The sequence below is a fragment of the Cynocephalus volans genome, chromosome 4, assembly GCF_027409185.1.
Source record: "Cynocephalus volans isolate mCynVol1 chromosome 4, mCynVol1.pri, whole genome shotgun sequence".
Taxonomy (NCBI): domain Eukaryota; kingdom Metazoa; phylum Chordata; class Mammalia; order Dermoptera; family Cynocephalidae; genus Cynocephalus; species Cynocephalus volans.
Genome location: NC_084463.1, coordinates 18,553,951 through 18,579,053, shown reverse-complemented (window position 1 = coordinate 18,579,053; position 25,103 = coordinate 18,553,951). Strand labels below are relative to the sequence as shown.

The window sequence follows — 25,103 nt, the reverse complement described above, 5'->3', positions numbered from 1 at the left end:
AGTGAGGCAGCCGTGCACCACCCCATTCTTACTGGACATCGACATTTGTACGAGGTTATGCAGAGCGTGAGGGGGCCCCCGGCCAAACGCAGGCTTGCCTGACCCCTCTGTTCTGAATCACCATCCTCCCCTGGCTTCCCGTCGTCAGCTGACATTGCTTTGCTGTGAGCAAGGATGGAAGGAGGAAGCACATTTGTACAGTGTTTAGGCTTGATTCCCACCTCTGTTAGTATCTCCAGTTTTACTGATAAGGAAACTGAGGGTCACAAGTTGTCAAGCAGTTGGTCCAAATTCACACAACTAACGAGCAGCACAGCTGGGGTTCAGGACTGAGTTCAATCTGTGCTCTCTGCATTTTATCACAGTCCCTCTGGACCCAATTCCTGGAAGAAGACATCTCCCTTTCAATTGGCTCAGATTTTAAAGTAAATTAAAGGTGAAAGAAGAAGCTCAGAAAATGTTCATCTTGAAAGTTCCATAAATACGTTTAGCTGGGATTTTGGAAGTCTTAAGCCTCAGGACCAGTGGGAACGCAGATTTAGGTTTCATGTGAAGAACTTCCTAATTATGGAATATGTCCAAAGAGAGAATGGACTGCCTTGTAAGGTGGTGAGCTCCCCATTGATGGAGGAGGTCAAGCACAGTTTTGATGAACACACAGTGGCAATGCTATTGAGAGCAGCTGTCCTGGCTGTCCGGTATCTGAACACCCTTCTTATTAGGGGGAATCCCAATACGAGTGAGAGGAGAGCTGTACTAAGGAAGCCAATGGGGTGCATGTTCTCTCTGGCAGTTTCCTGGCAGATGACCCAGGCATATGACCTAGACTTACCCCATCGACTGCCCCAGTTAAAGACTTGGATTCTCAAGGAAGTGACCAAAAGTGTAGGGATTGTGACAAGTGTCTGGCAGCAGTGCCTTTGGTTTCCACCTGTCTCTAGAGACTGGTTATCCAGGCTCCCGATAGTTCTGTGAGCTACCTAAAATTCTTTTTTGCCTGGGTTAGCCAAAAGAGGTTTCTGATACGGGATATAAGCATCTGGTGGAAGGCTGGACTAGGTTAGGTCAACAAGCTGGCTGCATGCATAAACTACTGGTGGAACTCAGTAAAAACACAGATTCCTAGGTTCCCAGGTTCCTCAAGACCTACTGGATCAGAATCTTCAGGGGTACACCCTGAACATCTGTCTATATTTTTTTAAAACTCCCAAGATGATTCTGACATATAACCATATTTGGCAGCAGCTGTAAGTTCTAAAGTCCCCCAAATAAAATATTATGATTCTCTGAAAAACTCTTATCAAGGATTTGGGCACAGTTCTCAGAAAAATGCAAGATTCCTATAGTTTCTTTACATTTGCTAACAAAAAGCTTATCTCCTTGGACAAACCGTATATGCTCTTCAGAGGTTAAAGCTATGATATTTCTTCCATTTCCATATGATATTCCTTAGCAAGGGCTTTTGCACCCACAACTCTATTACCATAGATGATATAACTTCATACCTTTATCAAGTGGATGAGATCCGTGTTTTCATGCACATTCGTCTGGTGCCACAAAGTCAGCCTATCACGTGGCTTCCTGCTTCTCAAATCTAAGTGGCACTGCTCTTAGGATCACCGTGCACCTTCTGTGTGCCCTAAGGAAAGCCTCATCTCCATCTGAGCTTCAACTTCCCAACCTGAAAATGAGGAACACTAACACCAAGCCACTTTGTCTAGTCTCAAGGCACGAGAATGACAAATAAAGGCTGAGAGGTTGGCGCATCACAGTCTCCAAGTTGTGGCTATGAAGGCTGAGGACACGGGCATTTTAGAGAAAGAGGACAAACATCCAGTCAACTTTCTGGGGCTCAGCTCAGAAGAGAACATCCCTGTACCACTGTTCCACATTCATCCCGGTGCAAAATCCCCACCTCTCCTGGAAACTTAATTACTTTTAAGAAGCTGCACTTGAGGCTACTGGAGCTTCATATGCTTCAAGTGTTTTTTTTCTTGAACTCTGTGGGTAGGAAAGTACCTGTGAAGCCCACTGAGTCCTCCCCTTGCCTCCCAGTACTCAGATTCTTCTAGTCAGGGCTGCTTGGGTACTTTCTGGAGTAGGAAATCCACAGCCTCCCTTGGTAGAACTCCTGATGTTCAACAAGGCTACGTAACATAAGAGAAAAAGAACTAGGGTCATGTAGACCCTGGTTGTGTCAAACTGTCACCCAGGGGCCAGACGGAAGGAAGGCATGAGAGCCCCTGCATCCATTTGGGCTGCTGAGAAAGTCCCTCTAGTATGACTCCCCCTTACCCCCCAAGAAGGAAGTGTCCAAGTCTACCCTGGGTGTGTGTCTGCCCAGGCAGCTCCTTAGGAAACTTACCCGACCTCCCACCTCCTCACCCTAGAGCTTGATGTCAGCCACCACCCTCCAGAGGACTTTGAGGACAATTTGGCCATCTGGTTTCTGTAAAGTCTGCATTTGTATAGTGCACATAAATTTATCTTCCAGCTCCTTCAAAATGTGCACAGCTGAATTCTACTGCTGACTTTGGCACTTGCTTCTGGTATCTGAGAAGAACAGATTCAATTAAAAAGGAAGTCACAGATGCTGCAAATCACTCCCTCATTTTCAGAAGTTTTTTTTTTTTTCCCCCAAATGCCCTGAATTACTTGATGATGAACAGCAGTGCCGCAGAAAAAAGCTGGCATGACAACTTCCAACTTGGCTTCAAACCAAGGGGAAGCTGCGGGTTCCCCTTCCTAGGTGGTCTTTATGTCCTGGTGCATCTTTTGTCTGTATGGTACTGTTGTGTAGAGAACTTGGCTGGAGGTAGAGGGACAGACAGACAAACCCTGAGGTTCTTTTTAGCCTTCAGAGTCTTTGCTTTTACTCGCTTGTCCTCACAGTATCCTTGTGAGGGGTGTGTGTGGTTAAGGGAGTATCAAAGGCAGGATTAGTTTTCCCATTTTAGAGATGAAAAAATGAAGGCCCAAGGAAAGCAGGTGATCTGCCCAAAGTTAAGCACAGGAAATCAGTTCTAACAGGAAACCTGGGTTCTCCTCCCACATGCATCTGTACCCATTACACAGACTGAGGTAGCAATAAGACCAAGGCCAGGCTGAAGTGCTGGGGAGTATGCTCTAGGGACTTATAGGCCTATGTATTCCTGGCATGTGTCCTTGTAAGACACATGTTGCTGGTGCCCACCTTCCTTGCCTCTAGTTCCTTGCTTGTGACCCCCACCCCAAAGCCCATGCACCTAGGGTTCCTGTCCTGGGATGAGAGAGCAAAAGCTCAGGAAGTACTTTGCAGCCCAGGCTTGCTATGTTCACATAGCCCCCTACTTCTGTCCTCCGCAGGCCCTGCTGGGCAGCTTCCACCCCCCACTCCCACTTCTGCTTTGGCGCCTTTCTTTTCTTTCCTTTTATTTTATTTTTTTAAACGATGACCAGTAAGGGGATCTTAACCCTTGACTTGGTGTTGTCAGCACCACGCTCTCCCATGAGAGCTAACCGGCCACCCCTATATAGGGATCTGAACCCGTGGCCTTGGTGTTGTCAGCACCACACTCTCCCAAGTGAGCCACGGGCCAGCCCTTTGGTGCCTTTATTTTCCCATTTCGGCTACGTCAGGATTGGCTACCATTTAACTGCAGCTCGAGATCATATATTTTTGGAGGCAGAGGTTGGGGATACTGTAGCCAGACAGGCAGGGGTCTGACATATGGCTCCACTACTTTTCAGATGGGGGACATCGGGTGTGGTCCTTAATGTCTCTGAGCTTTCTCCTTGAAAAACAGGAGGTGATTGAACCTGCCTTGCAGAGTGGCTGTGCTGCAGAGTGAGATAATATACGCGAAGGACAGCCAGTGCCTGGCATGTAATAAGCATGCACATAATGGTGGCCCCACCGTCTCCCCAGCTACCAGCACACTCTGGGACTTTCTCTTCCTGCTCCTGAATGCCTTCCTTAAATTGCATTTACTTATATCTTCTAACTTTACTTCTGCTGGTGTTATCTTCCTCCTGTTGTGGGTACCTGGAAGCCAGGGCACGTCATTTATTATCCATTATTTTAAATCCGTGACTGAGAATGCTCTTTCAATCCCAGGTAACTGAATGAATGAAGGAACAAATGAACGAACAAACTACAAACCAAAAACAGCTTACAGCTCCAGTTTCCAAGACCTTGTGATCATTTCTTCCAGGTCTCTAGGAGAAAGAGCTAGGTGGGGACTCAAATCCCCCACTTGAAAAGCCTTTGTGCTAGATCATTCCAGCACGGTTGTCAGGAATGCTTAATGACTTGAAACATTTTTGCTGATTGTGAGCCTACACCCGGAAAGAGTTAACCAGCAGCTGCTGGGTTTATTTTCATTCCTCTTTAATAAGGAAATCAAAGCAGCAGGACACACACACACTGCATCTCTAATCACCCTGACACCCACACATGTTCCCCTTCCCCTTCTGATTTAGTATAGTTAAAGCTCACTTACCAAACAATACACTTGGCTGGCTTCTGTAGGGGTTGACTTAAAAGTGATGAAATCCCAGTTCTTCCCCAGAACCTTCACTCCTGAAATCCCATCATTACCCAATTCTTCTTGTGGGATAGATACTGGTATTGCCCTCTCTCTGCAGCCTTTTTACAAAGTAGACATAATAGTGGGGTGGGGAAAGGGAACATGAAGAATTTGAAGTCTCTAATGCCATAGTATAAGTAAGATTATCATGTTGAAGCTGGCTGGGTCTTGGGTAGTCATGAGAATGCTCCCTGCTTTAAAGGGAGGTAATGAGAAATGACTGTGTTGAGCACTTATTATATGCTAGGCACCAGGCTAGATGGGTTGCATACATCTTATTTCATTCTCTCAATAACTAGGATTATTATGTACATTTGGCTGATGAGAAAAATTAAAGCCCAGAATGGGGACTTGCCCCACATTACACAGCTCCTAAAAGTTCCAGATCCATAACAACATCAAACTTAAGAGACCCCTGACTCCAAAACCCTTGTGGGTCTTCTAAGAGATACAAGTGAATGGTACAGTCTATTTGGCAATAAAACTTGTTGAGAGAATGAAAGAACAAATAGGTTATCAAAAACCAAACAAAGGGCCGGCCCGTGGCTCACTCGGGAGAGTGCGGTGCTAATAACACCAAGGCCCCGGGTTCGGATCCCATATACGGATGGCCGGTTCGCTCACTGGCTGAGCATGGTGCTGACAACACCAAGTCAAGGGTTAAGATCCCCTTACCGGTCATCTTTAAAAAACAAACAAACAAACAAACAAACAAACAAAAATTAAGTTCAAATGACTTAATGAACTTCCGTGGAGAATAGTCAGCATCTTACCTCTGCGGTCCCCTCCTTCCCACCTTCTTTTCTATAGGACATTGAAGATGGTGAGAACCTTTGAGATATGTGCTCTCAATCTCTTTCCTTTATAAATAGAAAACTGAGTCTGCAAAGAGTAAATGGCTTGGGACAGTGTCAGAACTAGAGCCCAGTTTTCAGATTTCTGGCCAGTGCTTCTCTACTTGTATTATTATTATTACGTCAAGAAAAGACTTGGCCAAAGAGGAACTCCAACATAGTATTCATGCATTTTAAGTTGTCTTACATGAGGTTAGCTGCTTATTGCTACTGAGACAAAGGAGACAATAGGGTTTAACTGAAACCTGAGATTTAGGATACTTATTCATTCAACAAATATATATTTATAAGGTATTGTGCTTAGTAATGACAAAAAAAAAAAAAAGATAAAAAGATAAGCTGTCAGAGACCTCATTCAAATAATTCTCAGGGGCTGCCCAGTTAGCTCAGTTAGTTAGAGCGTGGTCAAGGCTTCGGATCCCCATACTGGCCAGCTGCCAAAAACAAAAACAAAAAACTCCACAAATAATTCTCTTTTATCATGGCAAGTGCTATAAGAGAATACGGACAAGTGCTTGGGCAGCCCAGAGGAGGAAGAGGCAAATCAGCTCTCTTGCAAGGAGTATCTTGAAGGCTTCACTGAGAAGAGACAAGGAAGGAGGGGACTAGGAGAGAAGGCACAGGCTGGAAAAAGGTTACAGCTCCCCATCAGGGGCAGGACGACAGTACTGGAGAAGTCTTCAGTACTGTCCTCCTACCCCTGGTTGTAGGGGAGGTGACTGATCTCTAGGGATAGGGAGCAGGAGAGTATCATATGCCTGAGGCTTACAAGGAGGTGTTAAAACAGTTGGTCCCAGATATTTGGATTTTACGGACCAGAGCACTTTGAAAATAGGGACCAGAAGGGTGGAGGTGAATTATAAGAATCTGTTAACTTTTAATTTTCTCCAGTAAGAATCTGAATCTCAAATCCCCACTACCAACTATCATCATCAATGTATAAAAGAAGGATGTTTAATAGCAAAAAAGCAGGAAGGGTACAATCTCAGAATAAAGGGCACTTTCTCCCAAGGAAGATCATCTGTCAACTTCCCACCAGTATTCTTTCTAGTTTACTCATGTTGCTGTGGACTAATGACAACGTTGATAGGATTTAGGACCAAAGTCATGACTGAGGAGCATAGCCCATCAGTCCAGACATATTTAGAAAGAGACAAACCTTTTTTTTTTTTCCTCATGGGATGTTGCATTCTTCTGCTTGATATTATAGATATGTGACGTAATCTATAGGTATGTGTAGCTGAGATTCTCCAACATGTATTCTCTGTTCAGTATAGCAACCAAGCTGCAAGTTATCATGTTTGTGTACATATACGAGGAGGGGTCTTCAAAAAGTTCATGGACTTTTTGAAGTACTCTTGTAGGTAAATCCTTCTAGCCATGGATTCCAATAGCCATCCACCTACGTTCTTCCTCTGACAGCCTTCCTCTCCTTTTTAGATTCCAACAACAGGACAGCAACAAGCCTCAAATTCATTATTCTTAAGGCTGTCCTTCAGCCTCCTCACATACACAGGCAGTTATGAGGTTCAGTAACTCCCTAAGGGAATCCTGTATCCAGGGTACTAGAGTAAAATGCAGAACACACACTCTCCAGCTTAACAACACAAGTTGCTAGCAACAAAACCACTTCTCCAGACCTTTAGGAGAGAAACTTTCCCACAGCCGACCAGATGTGCAAACAAGACCTCTGAGTGCTTCTGAGGACTCAGCTCACAGAAGCCATCGAAAGTGAACAGCGGAGGAGAAGGCTCTCAAACCTGTTTTCAAAACTCTGTTTAGAAGGAGATGGACTCTTCCAAACAACCCACACTTTCTAAAGACCCAAGCCCTAAATCTGGGTTCCAGGGCGGCACTGAGAACTGGAGTTTTTGGGGCTGGCCCGTGGCTCACTCGGGAGAGTGTGGTGCTGATAACACCAAGGCCACGGGTTCGGATCCCATATAGGGATGGCTGGTTGCTCACTGGCTGAGCGTGGTGCTGACAACACCAAGACAAGGGTTAAGATCCCCTTACCGGTCATCTTTAAAAAAAAAAAAAAAAAAAAAAAGAACGGGAGTTTTGGCAAATAAGGGATGTTTTCATCTTCTCTCTTCATGATGAGTATTTTGACCTCTTAGTAATGCCACTAGGGCATTAGGTGACTTGAGATAGATCCAGTCAGCCACCAGATGTGTGTCCCAATGCCTCAGTGTGACTCGTGGAGACTGATGCCAACCTAGGGTCACAGGATTCTGGGCTGGTCAGCTACTTTTCTCACTAAAAAGGATATCAGCCCCTGAGGACTGAGTCAGGCAGAGCAAGGGTGGAACAAAGTCCTGTGATAAAGTCGGCGGGTGAAGATGGCAAGGTCACAAAGAATCCATTTGCAGTCGTTTTCTTTCTCCGTTAATCTACTCACAAGACTTCACAGCCTCCTTATTAACTACATGAGGTGGTTGATGGTGGGGGATGCCCCACTGGGTTGGTGAGATTCCAGTCCCTGCTGAAGAAGCCTGTGGGCACAGGCACATTTGTGATGGTAGCTCCTCAGGAAATAGCCTCCCTTCATTAGGCTAGAAAGCAGGCCTTGCTGTGACAATGCCTGTGGGACACTGCTATGGTGCTCGAAGGGAGGGGAGGCCACTGGCCTCGGACTTTCAGACTGATTGTCAGTCATGGACAGGGTTTTAGGCTGAGCCGGCTGCAACCTCAAAACCACCTCCCTCGGGACTCACGAGTCTGGCTGGCAGCTGGGAGAGAAGCCTGTGTCCATGGGGGTAGTTTCTCTCCATGAAAGGCCAGGGGACTGGGATTTAGTCCAAAAATGTAATTTTGGCCAGGCTAATACCTGTCCCACTCATAGGTGAAGTAACTAGGTTTGGAGCCCTAACAAGAACCCTTTTTTAACCATAGATCTTTCATCCGGGTGACCTTTTTTTCTTCTAAATACCCCCAAAACAAATAAAATAAACACTTAAGATAGTTGCCTATTTCCACTCATTGCCTTTTCTAGAAAAGGCAGCCCTTAAAGAAAGTTTTATATTAAAAAAAAAAAAATTAAGCAATTATTTCCAGTCATCCATCCATAACCTCTCTGTGGAAAGGGGCCGCCCTAATGTTGCAATAGTGTTAGACTCGGGGCCATTCTCTTATTACCTGCTGTAACCGAAGCCCTTCAGTCTCCTGTGCTCAGGTCCCCCTGGAAACTATTCTCATACCCAGCTGACCTGTGTGACCTTTCACAAGACTGTCTTCAACCAATTAAAGAGCTAAAGGTGTTTTCGAAGCTGAAAACTGTGAACTTCTTCCAGCTGCCTTCTCAGAAGAAGACACGGGGAGGCTGTGATTCAGATGCTCCATATGACACCACATTACACCGTTCAACCGGCAGTTTCAAGCTGAGGACTCAGCCCATAAATAAAAGGTCAACCATCTTTGGTTCCTCTGAGTTCCCACTCAGCCTACGAAGCACTTGTTGCTGTTGGCAAAACTTTGCTTTGGTCTATATGAGACCCACAGCCACAGGCGCCTTGATTTCCAAGTCCAAGTAAGTCATTTTTGAGGCATGACTGTTGGCATGTAGGGGACAGAGCCCCCTGAGGCAAGAGATCCTCTTATCCACAGAAATAGGGAGGGACAGCCACGCCAAAGCCTTGGGGCACATTCCAAGGATGTCAGATCCCTAGAGTACATTTCTCAGGGCCCATGACATCGCTAATCTCTCCTCTACCCTAAGAAAAAATGCTCTTTTCCGTCAATCAATAAACCAATAGCAGGTCACCATGTTCTCTTCCTTTTAGAACCTCAGTCAGTCATTTCCTGTGTCATTGGAGGTGGGATGCTTGACCTCACAAAACAAGGGACTCAAAAGTACAATTAAATAACACTTTATATTTATGCCAAGAATGCTGTGTTAAATCCTTAAATCTCAGATGACCCCACTTATTCTCAGTGTCTAAAAGTTTCCATTCAGACATGACCTAAACTTCTTTTTGAAATCAATAAACTGTCCAAGTTTTTAAATCTAACCTATGACTCTCTCAATCAGGCAGATTTTTTCCTGTCTTTTTTAAGAGAATAAGCATCATTTGACTTATTTGTTTTGAAAAGTGAAAAGAGAAAGAAATTTCAAAGAAGTATGTGGTATATCTGCAACCAACCCAATTTACTAAACATCTACTAAATACCTGCTGCGGGCAAAGCTTAGGAGGAGAGAAGAGGACACTTCAAAAATGAACCAGACATAGCACCCATCTTCAGGGAGCACGTGATTTGTTTAAAGAATGTGTGAATGAAGGAACAAACGAATATGAATGAATGAATGCAGAATCAGGATTAGTAGTAAGTTTTATAGCAACTCTACTCCTTCACTTAATTGCATTAATATGGTCCAAACAAGAGCAAGGAGAATATACATTTTTCCTGAGTTAAAATCTGATGATTTTCCTTTCTGTTTAATGTTTTATCTGTTCCCTAAAACCCGAAATACATGTTTGGTTTCTAGAATCTCTTGCAATCTGGAGTTCTCTGAAGTTCCCAATCTGACTACTGAAGGCAAGGGGTCTTCGTGCCTTTGGGGATGGGGTCCTATATTCCACTTTATGTGATGATATTCTCTGCCCTCCTTTACGTATACTCAAAAGATCTTTATTTTAGACTCTTACATCTCTCTCCATGCTGATGTTAATCATATTTGGGGTGAATTGTTTCCTTGTACATAACTATGTTGGACTTGGATTCATTACTAAAGCAAACAATTCTGTTTTCTAAGGAACAAATGCTACTTTTCCTCGTGCAGTGTTTGCTGATTATCCCTGTTTGTTGAGCATACTCTAGAGTACTTGTAAGCCACATGTTAGGACTAAGGGAGACACAAAGGAGTAAAAGACACAATGTCTGCCCTCAAGGAAATTGTAGTCTCTTGACTAATCTTGACCGAGAGTCAAGATGAAAACATGGTGGTCCAGGGCTCAAAAGAGAGTCATTATATGCCCTGGGAGTTCCGAGGAGGAAGGTGGTTCACCGTGGGCAAAAGCTGCCAGGAGAGGTTTTCAGTCCAAGGCAGGGACATATCCAGGGGAGGGTCAAAAGGGAAGAATTGGTCCTCCTGTCAGTCCTCTCTCATCCCTTCCACCCCGAATCCCCTAACTTATGAGGATGCAAGTGACAACCCTGGGACCGTGATGACCCTGGGACCATGAGCGTCCCCAAGGAGCTTAGGGCCTTGAGATGAGCATCAGAAGGAAGAACAAGCTCATTTTGGAAAACCCAAAGATGTAGGAAACTGTGAGTATTACCCAAAAGAAGCTTGAAAAGGTTCCCGTTGCCATCGGATGACTGGCAGACCCTGCCACTGCAAGAGCCTCGTCTAAGAGTTCATTTTATTATTTCCATGCCATGTCATTTCTCCCACTGTCTTAGACTGGAACATTAAACTTTTTGCACTTGTGTTAATTACCCTGGGGGACCTTCAGGCTACAGTGCATGATTTAAAAATAATAATAATTATTATTATTATTATAACATTTCCCACTGTCTTTGTTTCTCTGTAATCCAAAATCAATCAATAATGTCCTTAGACCCTCCCAAGAAACAACTAGATCTGTTAATGCCTTTGGACAAAGAAGCCAAGAAATTCAAAGCAGATGGAGCAGAATCACACAACCATGCAAATTAGTACCAGCCCATGGGCTTGAAGGCATTAGAATGTTGGGAGGTGGGAATTTTTAATGTAAAACAGAAAATATAACCCATGGTGCTAGTGTTCTCTTTGTGATGAAACATGATGATTCTGGTTAAATGGGAGCAGTGTGTTCTGGAGGTCTGAGCACCCGCAGACACCAGGGCTCGCCCACATCGTGGATCAGTCTGGGGCAGTGTACAGCTTACCCCGGGTGAAGCGTCCCCACACCTGTCAGCAATACACTTCCTCCCCAAATTACATCCCAAACTGACATCAAGATCAGAAGTGATTATGACAGTGAATAAGATGAACACATGAACACTGAAATTGGAAAAATAAGATGAAAAAATTTCGGATGTAATAGTGTTTAGAAGAATAGTAATTTGTTAAGTTTATCCAATAAACCATAAGGACTAACAAAATCCTAAACTTGGGAAATGCTTAAAAAATAATGTAATCACCATCTGTAACTCCAGTCCCCTCTCCAAGGAGGAGACCAAGCACGTGATGTGAAGCCACCCACTAGGCACTGGAGCCTCTGCACTAGTTTAAAGCCTTGAACGAGATCTCAAGCGATGTCTGTGAAGAATAACTTCTAGGACTCCACTTCATCACTAGCAACTGACCTCTGCCTCACTCCAAGGCAGGGCTGCTCCGAGGGGATGAGGGCGGCCTCCCCAGGTAGCCACACCTAATCTCTCACACCACACACCTGCCCTCCGAGCGAGTCCAGGTGAGCAAAGCTCCAGACCAGGGAACCACTGACACCACCACCACCTGTTTCCACTGTTGGCCTGTGGGTACCACTGTCAATGCCTTGATCAATTTCCCGAATTAAATAAACATTTACATAGAGCTTCATAGATTATATTTAAAACCTGTCATCTGCTGTGTTTCTCACAATAATTCTGGAAGGCAGACACTGTTATCTACAGGTATTTCACAGAAGAGGAGACAGCACAGAGAAGTTGAAGGAAATGCCAGGATCACAGGGCAGCTTCCTGGGCCAGGATTCAAACCCAATTCTGTGACTCCACCTGCTGTGTTCTTCCCTGCTGTGAGTTCTCTGAGCTCAAGGGTCATGGCGTTCCATCCTCTCTGGAAGATGTTGACGGTAGGTACTCTGTTACATCTGTGGTAACATGGGATGAGTGGAAGCTCTGGAGAGAAAGCTGCATTCTCATCCTGGCTGTGCCACTTGCCAGCTGGGAGACCTTGAGCACCTTACCCACCCACTGTGAGCCTCTCAGTCTTTGCCTCTGTAGAATGGGACTAACACCCACCTCACTGGGTGGTTGGTGGTGAGGTTCAAATGAAATGCCTTGTGTATATCAGGCACCTCATAGATACCAGTTCCCTTAATGCCAACCCCACCTCCTCTGCCCCTGAGGCCCTGTCAGGGATCAAGAGATTTAGATCCCAGTCTATGGTTTGCATACATTACACAGTTATACACACGACTTCAGGTTAAAATGCATATTGATCACAGAACTGAAGCAAATAGATTTCCAAAAGGGGTGGGGAGTGTAAGGAGGGTGGAGTAGGGAAGTTTGTGGGAACATCAGGGGTCGGGGGACCAGCTTTAAGTTCTGACCGTGGTAGCAACTCCCTGAGCCTCCACATATGGCGCCCAGGGTGCCTGAGGCCTGGTGTCTAACATCCTGGCACTGGTGCCTACCTTCCCTAACACTGACCCTGCTCTCCCACACTGCAGGTGGGGTTTTCACGACATGCTTTATCCACCTTCTTTCTCTCCTTTAGCCTCATACTGTCCTATTTTGCTGTAGTCTAAAAAGCCATTCCCACATACCTTGTTGCAAGGTAGGGAGAAAATGTAAGCAAATGATTAAATGGGGTTACTTGTGAGTAACTTTTGCCAGAGCCTAGATGAAGGTCATGGAAGATTCTGGAAGGTGGGGAACAACAGGAGGTAGAAATCAATAGCTCATGTGAATTGTGACAAAAAGTTGGCATGCCCACAGGGGCCTAGGTGGGGAGAGGGGAGGGGGATGTCATCTGCAATGTTGACAACTTTTCATCTGATGGGACAGAGGAGAATCTTGACTCTGAGAGATGAGGTCTGCCAGGTATACTGGCAAGGGCACTGGGATCATGCTGCTGGCAGCTGGCTCTGCCCTGGACTTGCCGTGGGAGCAGAGGAGGCATCCTGCCACTCTCTGGTTTCCACATTGATAGAAGAATGTGGGGGTTGGACTGGGCTGGCTTTGCAGTCAGGCAAATGTAGGTTCAAATTGAAGCTCCACCACTGAACTTGTTATGCAACTTCGAATAAGTTTCCTTACATCTCCAGCACACTCACCTGTCAGAAGGGGATGAGAAAACATGTCTCCAGAGGCTGTGTGAGGGATAAAGGAGGAGATATATAAATATATGCCTCCTTGCAGTGTCAGGTCATGAAGCTCCAGGCACAGCAGCTGCTTGCTCAATAAACACTCGTCTCTTTTCTTTATTCTATCTCTAAGTTGCTGTAAATCTCTGAATCTATGGTGTGATGCAAGGATCAATCCCCAGTTATTTTGCATGCTACTCTGCCCTCCTAAGCCTTAACTGTCATGGTACTGAGAAGCTTGCTGTACACTGAGGCAGCAAATGAACAACTCAGCTCAGACAGGAAGACTGAAACCAGGGTGAAGAAGGATGGTGGAGGGAAAAGGAGCCAGAACTGGGAGGGAGTGGACCTGGTTATTATGGCTAGCTCCCTTTGTCCCTAGCCATAAAACACATGACTTTGGTCACAATTTTCTTACTATTTCTGAGCTTCACTTTTCTCATCTGAAATATCAGAGCGATCACACATTTGCAAATGCTTTGTGGACTGAAAAGCAAGATTGAAATGTCAGTGGTCAATCATGTGCTACCATTCCTGGTGTTTGATCTGAAAAGTCCAGTTATTTGGGTTTGAAAATACAGTTTAAATATTTTGAGAGCTAATTCCCCTTAGCAGTCAAATAAAACTTCAAACTTCCCCCAAACCCTAATCTTCAAAATCAAATGGCCATTACATGGATTGTTGATGTATCCCCAAAAGAGCTGGGCTGATTTTTCTTTGTTGTGAACAAATCCCTCCAATGGCCCATTGGAATCACCAACTCCTGGTGGCCTGATCTTTACTTGAAAAACAACAAAATAAACCACCCCCTTATTTTAACAGCTAGTATGGGGCAGGGCAGTAGGAACCTCCACCCACGCTCCTGCTGCAACCGATGTGCAAACAAGATAAGGAGAGATGTCTGTCAACAGACTCAGGCCTCCCCTAGAGTTGGCCTGCTTTCTGTGTATTCTGAACCGTCAGGAAGCCAGAGGCCATGCAGTCACCTGCAGTGTTGCCCTGATATGGCCGTGGTGCTACAAATGGCCAGAGGAAGATTGGGCAGCAGCTCGGATATACATGCGATTTACTCATTCTAGTCTGTAGCTAAAGTCTTTTAAAGTATATACCCAGTGACTTAGTGCCCTGCAGAATCATCAATAAGAAAAAATTCTGCCTGCTTAGAAATGAGGAATTAAAAACCATTTGGTCATCGGGCTGGGTAGAACCGTAAGCTCAACGTGTCTATTCAGTACCTTCCCAACAGCTCTATCCTACAGGTAGCTATAAATGAAAACTTCATTTTAAATCCCTTTTGACATGGCTGGAATGCAGAAACTGATGAGCCGATGCAAAAATGCTGCAAGGCATTTCTTTTCTGTCTTTCCGGAGCATCATCAGACTGCCAGGGAGTGAGTCACAGTTTAAATGAGGGTCCAGACAACATATCCAAGGTACTAAGAGAATCATAATGCAGAAAACATGACATGCATAAATGCTTATGAATAGTGAAAAAAGTAAAAGAGAAAAAAGAGAAAGAAACCACAAGGCTTCTAAAGGCTACTGAAATGACGACAGTATCATATCTGACACTCACGAGCATTCACCATCTCTGGTTGTCATCTCTCTGAGAATAATGGAATGACTACCATAATATCCAGGGACACATTCCCAAGAGGGGTTGAAGCATTACAAAACACAAAGTTAGGAGGACTCAACATGTTTGTAGAGGAGGACCCAGGCGCTTATGCTCACTCGCCTGCTGGCCGTAGGTCTGGAAACTCCTATCCATCCACAGCCTCCTGTCAGATAATGCCAGAGCTTCCAGCTCCTTCCAAGCATCCATGCAACAGAAGAATGACAGGAGTGGACGGAAGGAATAAATGCAAGGTTTTGACATTATTCAGATCAGTTGTGAAGGGCATGCCCTGGGATATCCCAAATTAAGCACATGCTAAGTGCCAAGCTCTATGCGTAGAAGCTAGGAATCTCAAAATCAATATGACACACTGAACTTGGCACTCAAAGAACCCACAGTCCAAACAAGTCTTGTGTAAATGCTCTTCCTGCCCCATGCTTACAACTCTCCCTCCACTGGGTTCCCATCATCAATGGCTGTCCGTTCTTGACTTCAGCCTTTTCCATATCAACTTGCTAGCTTTGTTAATCTGCATCTGCACTCTACCATATTTAAGTATTTTTCTTTAAAATAACTCATTTACTTTTACTCGAAGACATTTTGAAGAAAATTTTGACTACTATAAATGGAAAACTACTTGCCATAAAAGCAAAGCAAAACAAAAAAACTGGAGACAAAGCAATTTTACTAAATTCTGGTTACGTCCTCTCGTCTGCCAGTGTTCTTAGCCTACGGCTTATAGCTCTCTGGTAAAAAGAGAGATGAAAAGTATTAGAGAGCTGCTAAAGATCGACTAGCTCTGAACTGAGAGCCCCCCCCGGCCCTTTGTAATCACAATTGGAAAGGGAATAATTTTTTCACCATGTGATTCACCGTTTTTTATTTATCTTACTTATTTTATTTAATGTTTAGATAGAAAATTATTTTCTTAACATAGAAAACAAAGGAAAAAGCCACTAGTTAAATTTAAAGTCAATTGATAAGGAATAAATTTAACACACAAAGATTAATGTCCTTAACGTAAAAAGAACTCTTAAAAATGAATTAGAAAAATTAAAAATCAATTAGAAAATGTTGTTGTAGGGAATGGGGAGCCTGGCCCTCAGCTCCAGTCTCAGGACCCCGGGCGGGTGGCTGGCTCTGCTGTTTGTCTGGTTGTGGGTGGTGGCGAGGCAAAGGCCTTCGGGCTGTCTCTCACTGTTTTTTAATGTCATGTCTGCATGTCACCCAAATCAGGCCTCATGTGGTCCACCTAACAGTATCTGTGCTTCCACTCCACCTCACGATTGGGTCTCCACCCTTGTATCCCCAGATCCTAGAATATCCCATAGGAAAACTGTAGGCAGTCAGCATGTGTAGGTTGAATGAATGAATGAACACATAGCCTGGCCTCATCATTCTTTATTTCAGCCACACTTACAGACGTCTTTGCTCAAATGACCCATGCCCACTTGTACCTCCACGTCCTTGTACATTTTGTGCCCTTCATGGAGTATTTTTCCTCCTCCCTGCCACTTTCCTCTAAACAGTTAACTCTAAAATCTTCCCAGGTCATGTCATCTTCCCTTGATGGTTTTTCCTTACTAATTCAGGTTGAGAATAGCAATCCTTTTCAGCATGCCCACTACACAAACACCTTGACTATCGCACTCATCGAATTATAATCACGAATCCCCTTGTCCTTTCTCTCCCTACCAGTGTGTAAACTCTGAGTGGAGGAAATGTCTTCCATCTCTGCTTAAGTATCTGGCATTCGCTGAATCGCCATACATATGTGGTGAGTAGAAGCATCTCTGGCAATTTCCCCGTATACTCTTCTACACCAGACAAGCCCTGCCTTCTCCTTTTCTGAGTTTTTGTACATAGCGTGTCTTTGCCTGGATGCCCTCAACTATACGCAAGCTCTCTTCCTGCTGAGAAGCCGTGCAGGGACCCCCAGGCCCAGTGCAACATTCCTTCCTCACTCTCCCCATCGTACCCCAGCCTCTCGCTTTAACTGTAGGGCTTATTCCAGGTCCTTATAATTCTTTGTTCCTATGCTGCTGTGATTCGGCAGACTAGGAGCTTCTTGTTTTTGTGTCCGCAAGGTCTAGAGTGTGCCTGGGTGTATGGTGAGTAATCAATAAATATTATCTGAAGGAAGGAAGGAATGTTTAATAGGAAACTATTTTTCTATTCACCTTTGTTTTCTTATCAATCCCAGAAGTCCCTGGAATTGAGGTGAGTAAAACATAAACATTCAATTTATTACTGACATGGATAGAGGACTTACTACCTGCCAGGTGCTTTGTGAACATGATCTCATTTAATTATCCCAACCTTGTGAGAATGGTTCATGCTAATGTATAGGTGAGAAAATCTAGGCTTAGGCAGAGGAAGCCCCTTGTCCGAGGTTACACAAGTGGCATGGACCCAAGCCTGAAGAATTCCAGCGTTCTTACCTACCACTCTGGCCTGCTCTGTGATCTTATTCTGTCTGACCTACTGCCCTCCTTCATGAACAGGAGCCAAATCCTGGGCAGTTGGAACTGGGCCTGCCTGTGGTAGCATTGATTGTGCCCTTTGAGGGCACAATGAAGTCACCAAGCAAACCCTGCCCAAAGCATGGGACCCTGCCACAAATGACTATTATGGCCTTTTGCTGAAGCTTTGGGACTCGGCAAAATCACCAGCTCCACACTTACCCAGCAGAAGGCAAATCAAGGCAGACTTTTCATTGATTCCAGAAGTGTCTCTTTCTTTTTTAAAATACCCACAATTTGACATTTTGGGATTTTCCTGCAAGTAGTGGGTGGCTACAGCCATAACAGATGAACTGGTTTCTTTGAAAGCAGAATAAAAACATGTTTTAATGTAGATTTTAAGCCTTAAATTGACTGAGGCGCTAAGTGAGAGTCCAGCAGCACCCAGAGGGAGGCAGACACTGGCGCAGCTTCTGTGACTGCGTCCTCTGTGCGGGGACAGGGTCACAGCTGCTCCTTCTTCACTTGCGGTCCTGTGTTGAAAGCAGCCAAGATAAAAAAAAAAAGGCCAGTTTCCTCTAGTCTGCACCCAAGGAAGTAAGAGAAAAGCCTCTTGGCTGCTGCAGTCTTTGTCTAGAAAAGAGTAATTCTATTCTACAAAAACCAGCTACAAATATTTGTATGAAATGTGGGAGGGGAGAAAAAAATAAAAGCCCTTATAAAAGTTCCTTCCTGCTTCTTGATGATGTTTCCAGAATCCTGTGCGGGAAAGACCCAGTGGCGGTGCAGGACAGAACACACAGCCATGTGGTTTCATTTTCCCAGTGATGAACCTTTCAGGAGAAATACTCTGTTGTGGAGAAAGAGGCGAATGTATCTGGACAACAAGTTAACCACAACCTTTCATTTGCTGGAAATGAGCGGGGTCCAGGGGGAAAGATCCTGGATGAGGAAGGGATCTGAGGGAGCTGGGGTTTGGTTCTGGCTTGGCTGCTTATTTGTTTCAAGGCCTTGGGCAAATCATTTCAATGCTCTGGGCTTCAGCCTTTTACAGAAGAAGTGAGGGGATCAAGCCCAATGATCACTGTTTCCTTTCAGCTCTGAAATCCCATGACATTAGTCGTATATTATACAGAGCATGATGACATGTCTGACTCCTCTTCCAGGTGTTGCATCCAAAAGCCAAACCTCTTGCAGCAGCGGCGATGATTACACTGAGCCCAGCACACCACCCTGGGCCATCATTCCTACAATCAAGGCATAAAGATGTGAAATGAGGGGACGAGGATGTGTTTGGAGGGAGGGACAGCTTCATGTGTCTCTCACTGGCTCTTGTGAGTATGTATCTAAACTTCAGCAGCTGCTGGGCCTGTGACAGTGAGTGGGTTCGCAGCCCAGAAGGTCTTAGCTGGGATGGCTTGGGATAGCTGCAGTCTGATAGCCATGACCCCATTTGCGAGGTGGTGGCTGCCCTGCCTAGCTGGCTTAAGGAACGGCTGGGCCAGCATGTCACAGAGGCTTCCTGTTTTACCTCACCTTCATGTAGGCTAACACAATTAAACCACACACCCTTCACACCATGGAAATGTAGTTCTGCTTAGCCTTTAACTGAAGAAAATAATCAGACGTAAAGTAACCTAATGATAATACTATCATTTATGGAGAGCAAACTATGTGTAAGGCTCTGTGCTCAGTACTTTATAAGTATTATTATATGTAATCCTCAAAACAGTGCTTTGAACTGGGTATTATAGCTCTATTTTACAACAGAGAAAACTAAGGTTTTTAATCTCACTCTTTTATTCAGGATGCCAAAATTTATGTGTAAGAATATCTCAACAAAATGGCCCAGTTTCCAAAACTAGGAAACTGATTAAGTGGTAGAGGCATATAATGGCATGCTAGCATGAGAAATCATGTCAGGAGAATAATTAATGACATAGAAAAATGGTCACAACACGTTGCTAAGTAATAACACCCAATTTTAAAATTTATGTATAATTACATAGTGTATATAATACAGTATTTGCTTGTTCTTCTTTGTGTTTTTCTACATTTTCCAAAATGTACACAATAAATTGTGAGACTATTTAAAGGCCTTTCAGAAATAACCAGTCTCATCCCCATCCATGTTAGTGTCTGGATCCTGGAGAGGCACAAGGGATTCTGATTCTGTACAACTGACATCGTCCCAATCAGAACCGAGAGGTCTCCTCAGCTTCTCCCTTCATTTCTGAGGCATGCAGTGGTTGAATGAGGGGTCGGGTGGAATTTCAAGGCAGATGAACTGTTCTCTCTCTAAGGTTGGGGCACCTGCCACACCAACTGGCCCAGACCCCTATGTCCTGAAGAAGACAGGCAGAGAATCCAAAATAAAACCACCTAATAAAAGAAAACAAAATTCATAAAGACTCTATCTCTGGCCTGCTATTGTTATTATCACTATTATTAATGATTTCAGTGAGGCTTTTATGTCAGGATAGGGAGAAGAGGCAGTACAGAACTGGCTTCGTGGCTTGGCAGATTCTTCCAGCTGTGAGACATGGGAGTGCCAGGAAGGGGATGGTTGTGGAGAAGTGGCAAGACTCTGAAACGTGGGGGAAAGAATCTGGGCTGGGCTTCAGGGGTGCATGGCTTAGAATGCTGATCCCATTTACTGACTTAGTGATGCTATGCAGACTCAACTTTCTCATCTGTAAAATGGGTTAAAGATGCTGTTGAAAGGAATAACGATGGTCCGTAAAACACATGGAAGAGTAGAGCACATGTGGTAGGTGCTTAATATCTTTCTCCCAGCCCCTTCTCACCTTTCCTACCCCCAACACAACACACCTGTTCTCCACCCTCCTCTAGTTCTACGATCTTCCCCTTTTCAGGAGAGCAGCATAAAACCTCTCATTGGAAGCCCAGCATTGTGAGGGGCCGTTTCAGGTGGAAAGTTTGAATTGAAGTGCCCAGACATTTCATCAGTCATCATTGCTAAAGGAGAACCAGGCAGGATCCCAAACAGATAACAAATTGCCATCTTTTGCATCCCTGAAAAGGCCAAGACCTTATATCTCTTAGATGCACCCAAAGTGTCTAAGCTGTTGGTATCAAAGCCATCCACCATTTGTGTAGCTTATGATAAACTCTCAACTTTTCATATGTGTTGCATCTCGCCTCACTGGAGGTATAAAACAATACCAATAGCCTCGTTTTACTTAAGGAAAAAACAAGACTCAGAGAAGTTAGTTGATTTGTCTGAGATCAATTGACATGTGGGAGAAGAGGCGGAACAAGAAGGGGAATAAAGAAAGCACTGGATATTTCACGGAGGCATTTGCGGCAGATTAGGGAGCAGAGACAGTACATTCTAGTCCCTATTCCCTCTGCCCCAGCTCTATTCCCAAGCCTAGATGCCCTTTTTCTCTCCAGGGCAATTGTCTTTCTCTGCTCATCACAGCCAAGAGCCTTACTCATTCTGCACAGATCCAGCCCCAAACATGGTTTATAGCTGTTTTCTTAACATTTAAGATCATCTCAGCCCCATTTCAACCTTTCCTGTAAATCTGCCACTCCACAGTCAACAACATCCTTGTGTCCTGGCTAGGAGAGACTCCAAGCCCCAGAGTCAAGCAGGAACTGGACACGAGTCTTTGCTGCTGTTGTCACTTGCTCAAGTGTTAACGAATCGACTTACATATTTTTTCTTTCATGGCATCTCTCTTCCTTGACATGACTCAGCTCATTGAAGAAAAAGTCTGCTTCTCCCACATCCAGTTAGGTTTTGTCTGGCAGACTTTCTGCTGGGCACTTAAGAAACCCCAAAGGTCATGTTCCCCAGGGGATTCCAAACCACTTAAGGCCATAGCTGGGGCTGGACTTCCCTAGAGAACTTTCCAAGTGAGCCGAAAGAAACCTGCTTCTTTTTGGTCTTTATTTTCCGTGAGCAGAGAAAGGAGGTCCTGGTGGTCTTGCAGAGCATTGTAACAGAGAGAGCACCAGGCATGCTTGGTTTTAGTACCTGCTTTGCTCCTCCCTGGCTGTGCGACCTTGTGCCACTCACTCAGCCTCTTGGAGCCTCGGTTTCCTCATTGATAAATGGTGATAACATTATCTATGCAGCCTTCACCCTAACAGGGGTGCTGTAATGCTCAAGTAAGACCACGGAGATGGAAATGCTTTGTAAAATGTAATGTTCTATCAAAATGAGAGGTGCTGTCCTTATCACAGGATGTGTCTGATTATGACACTTTACTTGTAAATGCGTCCACTTTTGCCTATTTCCTGGAGTATTCACATGAGGAAGCTTTCAGAGGGAAACCCAGGCTAGAGGGTGGAAAAGGTGAATCAATTAAGGACCTCTACAGTATTTCTCGAGCATCTGCTCGGCAGCAAACACTCTTCTAGGCAGTAGAATGAGTAATGAACAGGACAGTTGTAGTCCTTGCTCTCAGGAAGCTACATCCTGGGGTGGGGATGGGGGACAGAGAATAAGTAAACAAATAGAATAAAAGCAGGGTAACTTGTCCTTCCTCTGTGCACAGTGGACTTTTGCCTTCTCTATTTTCCTATTCTGACGCTGCAGGAATATTGGATACAAACTGGGCGTGAATCCAAGGAGAAGACCCAGAATTAGTGAAAAAAATATGCTACCTTCCACTTGCCAGGATGAGAAATACAGTTTCAGACTAGGGGCATGTGAAGATATGTTAATGTGCTGGAAAAGTTAAGGAAGGGATCTGGACAAATGATTTTCCAGGTACATGAGGGTTTCTAGCTTCTGCTTAGAATCCCTGTTGAAAAGCTTTGCAAAAAAAAAATAAATAAATACAAGCCTGCACTGCTTTGAGTTCCTCTCCACTTTTCCGAATTCAGGAAACTGGACCAAATACTTTCAGATCTAAAATTATTCAAACCTCATCCTTCATAATATGTCACCTCCTCCAGGAAGCCTCACATGCTCCAGCGAGGTTAATACACCCTCTTCTCCACAGCTGTTCGTATCTATGATGAGTAAGTGCACCCAGCAATTTCACAATATACCACCATCCCTGACTTATTGATTTGTCTCTCACTAGAGAATAAGCATCCCCAGGCCAGGGCTAGGCCTTATCTGATTTTGAATCCCCAACACCTAGTATCATGGTCGACACATAGTAGGTACTCAATAAATGCTTGTTCACTAGATCACTTCTCACTGGTGAATCATGTATCTATAGCCAATTTAGTAGATGGCTTGAATGTGAACACAGACTCTAGGACACACCTGACAAGGTGGCATTCAAGACAAATGCCCCAACTCAGCTTATTTGTCAGTGACTTTCCCATAAGGGAGTGTGCTGTATCTGATGTCTTAACCAAGAGTTCTAGGTCAAGCCAGTTTTGATCCAAATGAAATCTATATTAAACATTGATAGTTTCCTCTCGATCTAACTACCAACTTAAAAGAACCATAAGAAATAACATTCCAAGACATCCCAGGGCTGCACTCAACATAATCCAGACTCTAGGAAGCTATAGTCAGGAAAGTAACACATAAAAAATCAGAGAAGGGTGGGAGGGCTGAGTAGCTACACTAAGAGATACTACCGTCCACCTCAAGTACAGACCTTATTTGAAACCTGCTTCACACATAGAATTAAAAAAAATTATAAGGCAATTCAGGACATGTGATCCCTGACTAGATGTTTGATGATATGAAGTAATTGTTTATTTTTCAGATGATAACGATCCTGTGGTTTTATTTTAAAAAGATGGTTAGAGCATGGTGCTGATAACACCAAGGTCCAGAGTTCGATCCCTGTACTGGCCACCTGCCCCCCCCCCCAAAAAAAAGCTGGAGTTGTCTAGATATACATACTGAAATGTTGACAGATGAAATGATATGATTTCTAGGACTTAATTCAAGATAATCTGGAGGAAGATGGGAAAGTAGGTGAGGAAGGGAGTGGTCTAGATGAAATAAAAGTGGGCACGAATTGCTTGATGTATGTGTTTCATTATACTATTCTTACTACATTTGTATGTTTGAAAATTTCCATTAAATTTTTTAAATCAATGTTTTCTTAAATTTCTGATCACTGTTGGGTGACTCTGGTGAATTCTACAGAGCAGGCTGACCCAGGACGGGGCTGGGTTTGGGGCTGGTCCCTTTGGAAAGGCAGGGAGGCTGCAGACAGCCCAGAGCTGGGTTAGTCTTCTAGCTCTGCCAGAAGAGAACCAGAGGAGAGTCGGTCCCCTGGTGTCGTGATTAACGTCTTTCTCAAATAAGCTGTTGGTTAGAAAGAGATGTGTATCTCAGGGTTCAGGAACCAAAAGAAGTATTTCTCTATTTTTCCTATGGAAAAATAAAAGCTCAGGAAAGGCAGACTGAGAGAATATGGGATTCAGAGTCAGAAGTTTGGATTCACTCCTTGCTTCACAACTGGGACAGGTGAACTCTATGACTCAGTGTCCTCGTCTATAAAATGGGATGATTACTAATCGATATCAAAGAGCTGCTGTGAGGATAAGATGAGATCTCCTACGGGAAGGTGACAGGCAGCGTGGTGCTGTGGGTCAGAGACTTGGGTCTGAACAGTGGCTCTGGGGTACTATCCACACATTCAACTACTAAATAAATGAAAACTATTATAATTAATTATTTAAGAGAAAGCAATTTGCTCAAGGCTTCAAAGTGAGTCAGCAGGGTACTACTCGGGAGGAAAATTTGTACTCCACTATCCTCTTCACCAGCCCTTTGAGCTTCCCAAGTGGCTCTATATGGAGAGATGACTCACAACCGGTTGCTTTTTTGACAAGGCAGGGAGAACAGAGAGGAGATGGGCCAATCTTGTCCTGACAGCTGGGACACCCTGGGTGGCAGTGATGAGTCAGCCTTGCTGCTGCCATGCTCAGCACACAAGCTTCCCAAGCTGAGGCAGGGCATTATGGATTGCAGACACCCTGACCAAGTAGTCATTGTGCGATGACAACAAATGACTCCTCTCTCTGTGCCCCTTCTCCAAGGGCACTCAGTAACCTCACAGGCTTCTCCCACCTTTAAGTAAAAAGCACATTGTTTTCAAACCCTGCAGGGATCAAGCAAGCAAGAGGGGCATGCATGTGTGTTCCCATACATGTGTGTGTGTGCATGTGCATGCATGTGTATGCATGCATGTGCATGTGTGTATGGGCATACATATGTGTGCACACACAGATGTGTAGAAGGATGCATATGAACCTGCACCTATTACCTTAAGGGCAGTGTGCTATTCCAGTGCCACGGTAGAAGAACAAGGAACAGAACACCCAAACAATGGATGACCAGGCCCCTACTTCCCAGGATCCAGCTTTATTCAGAAGGGAGCTTATCCATGTTCCCTGAGGACCTCCCTGCATATGTGATTTCAGGGTGGATTATTCAGTTTGGTTTATCCAAGACCGATATTCTGAATCTCAGCAAAGCAACCAAGGTACAAGAAGGCAATATTTTATTTCCTTTGTGAGCTACCGTTTCTGTTTGACTGAGGAGTTGGACTCATAAGGGCCAGACTTTGGGATATATACTTATGGAGAATGTGGAGTTTTTTGATGGGTTTTTAAAGAAATCAACAATGACT

At 44.4% G+C, this 25,103-nt stretch overlaps 1 protein-coding gene across 2 annotated transcripts in view; it reads right to left on the bottom strand.

Annotated features, from left to right (window-relative positions):
* The window catches only part of UBASH3B (ubiquitin associated and SH3 domain containing B), a 126,716-nt gene that overhangs the window by 83,712 nt on the left and 17,901 nt on the right, over positions 1 to 25,103 (bottom strand). The gene's annotated exons all lie outside the window — the stretch shown is intronic.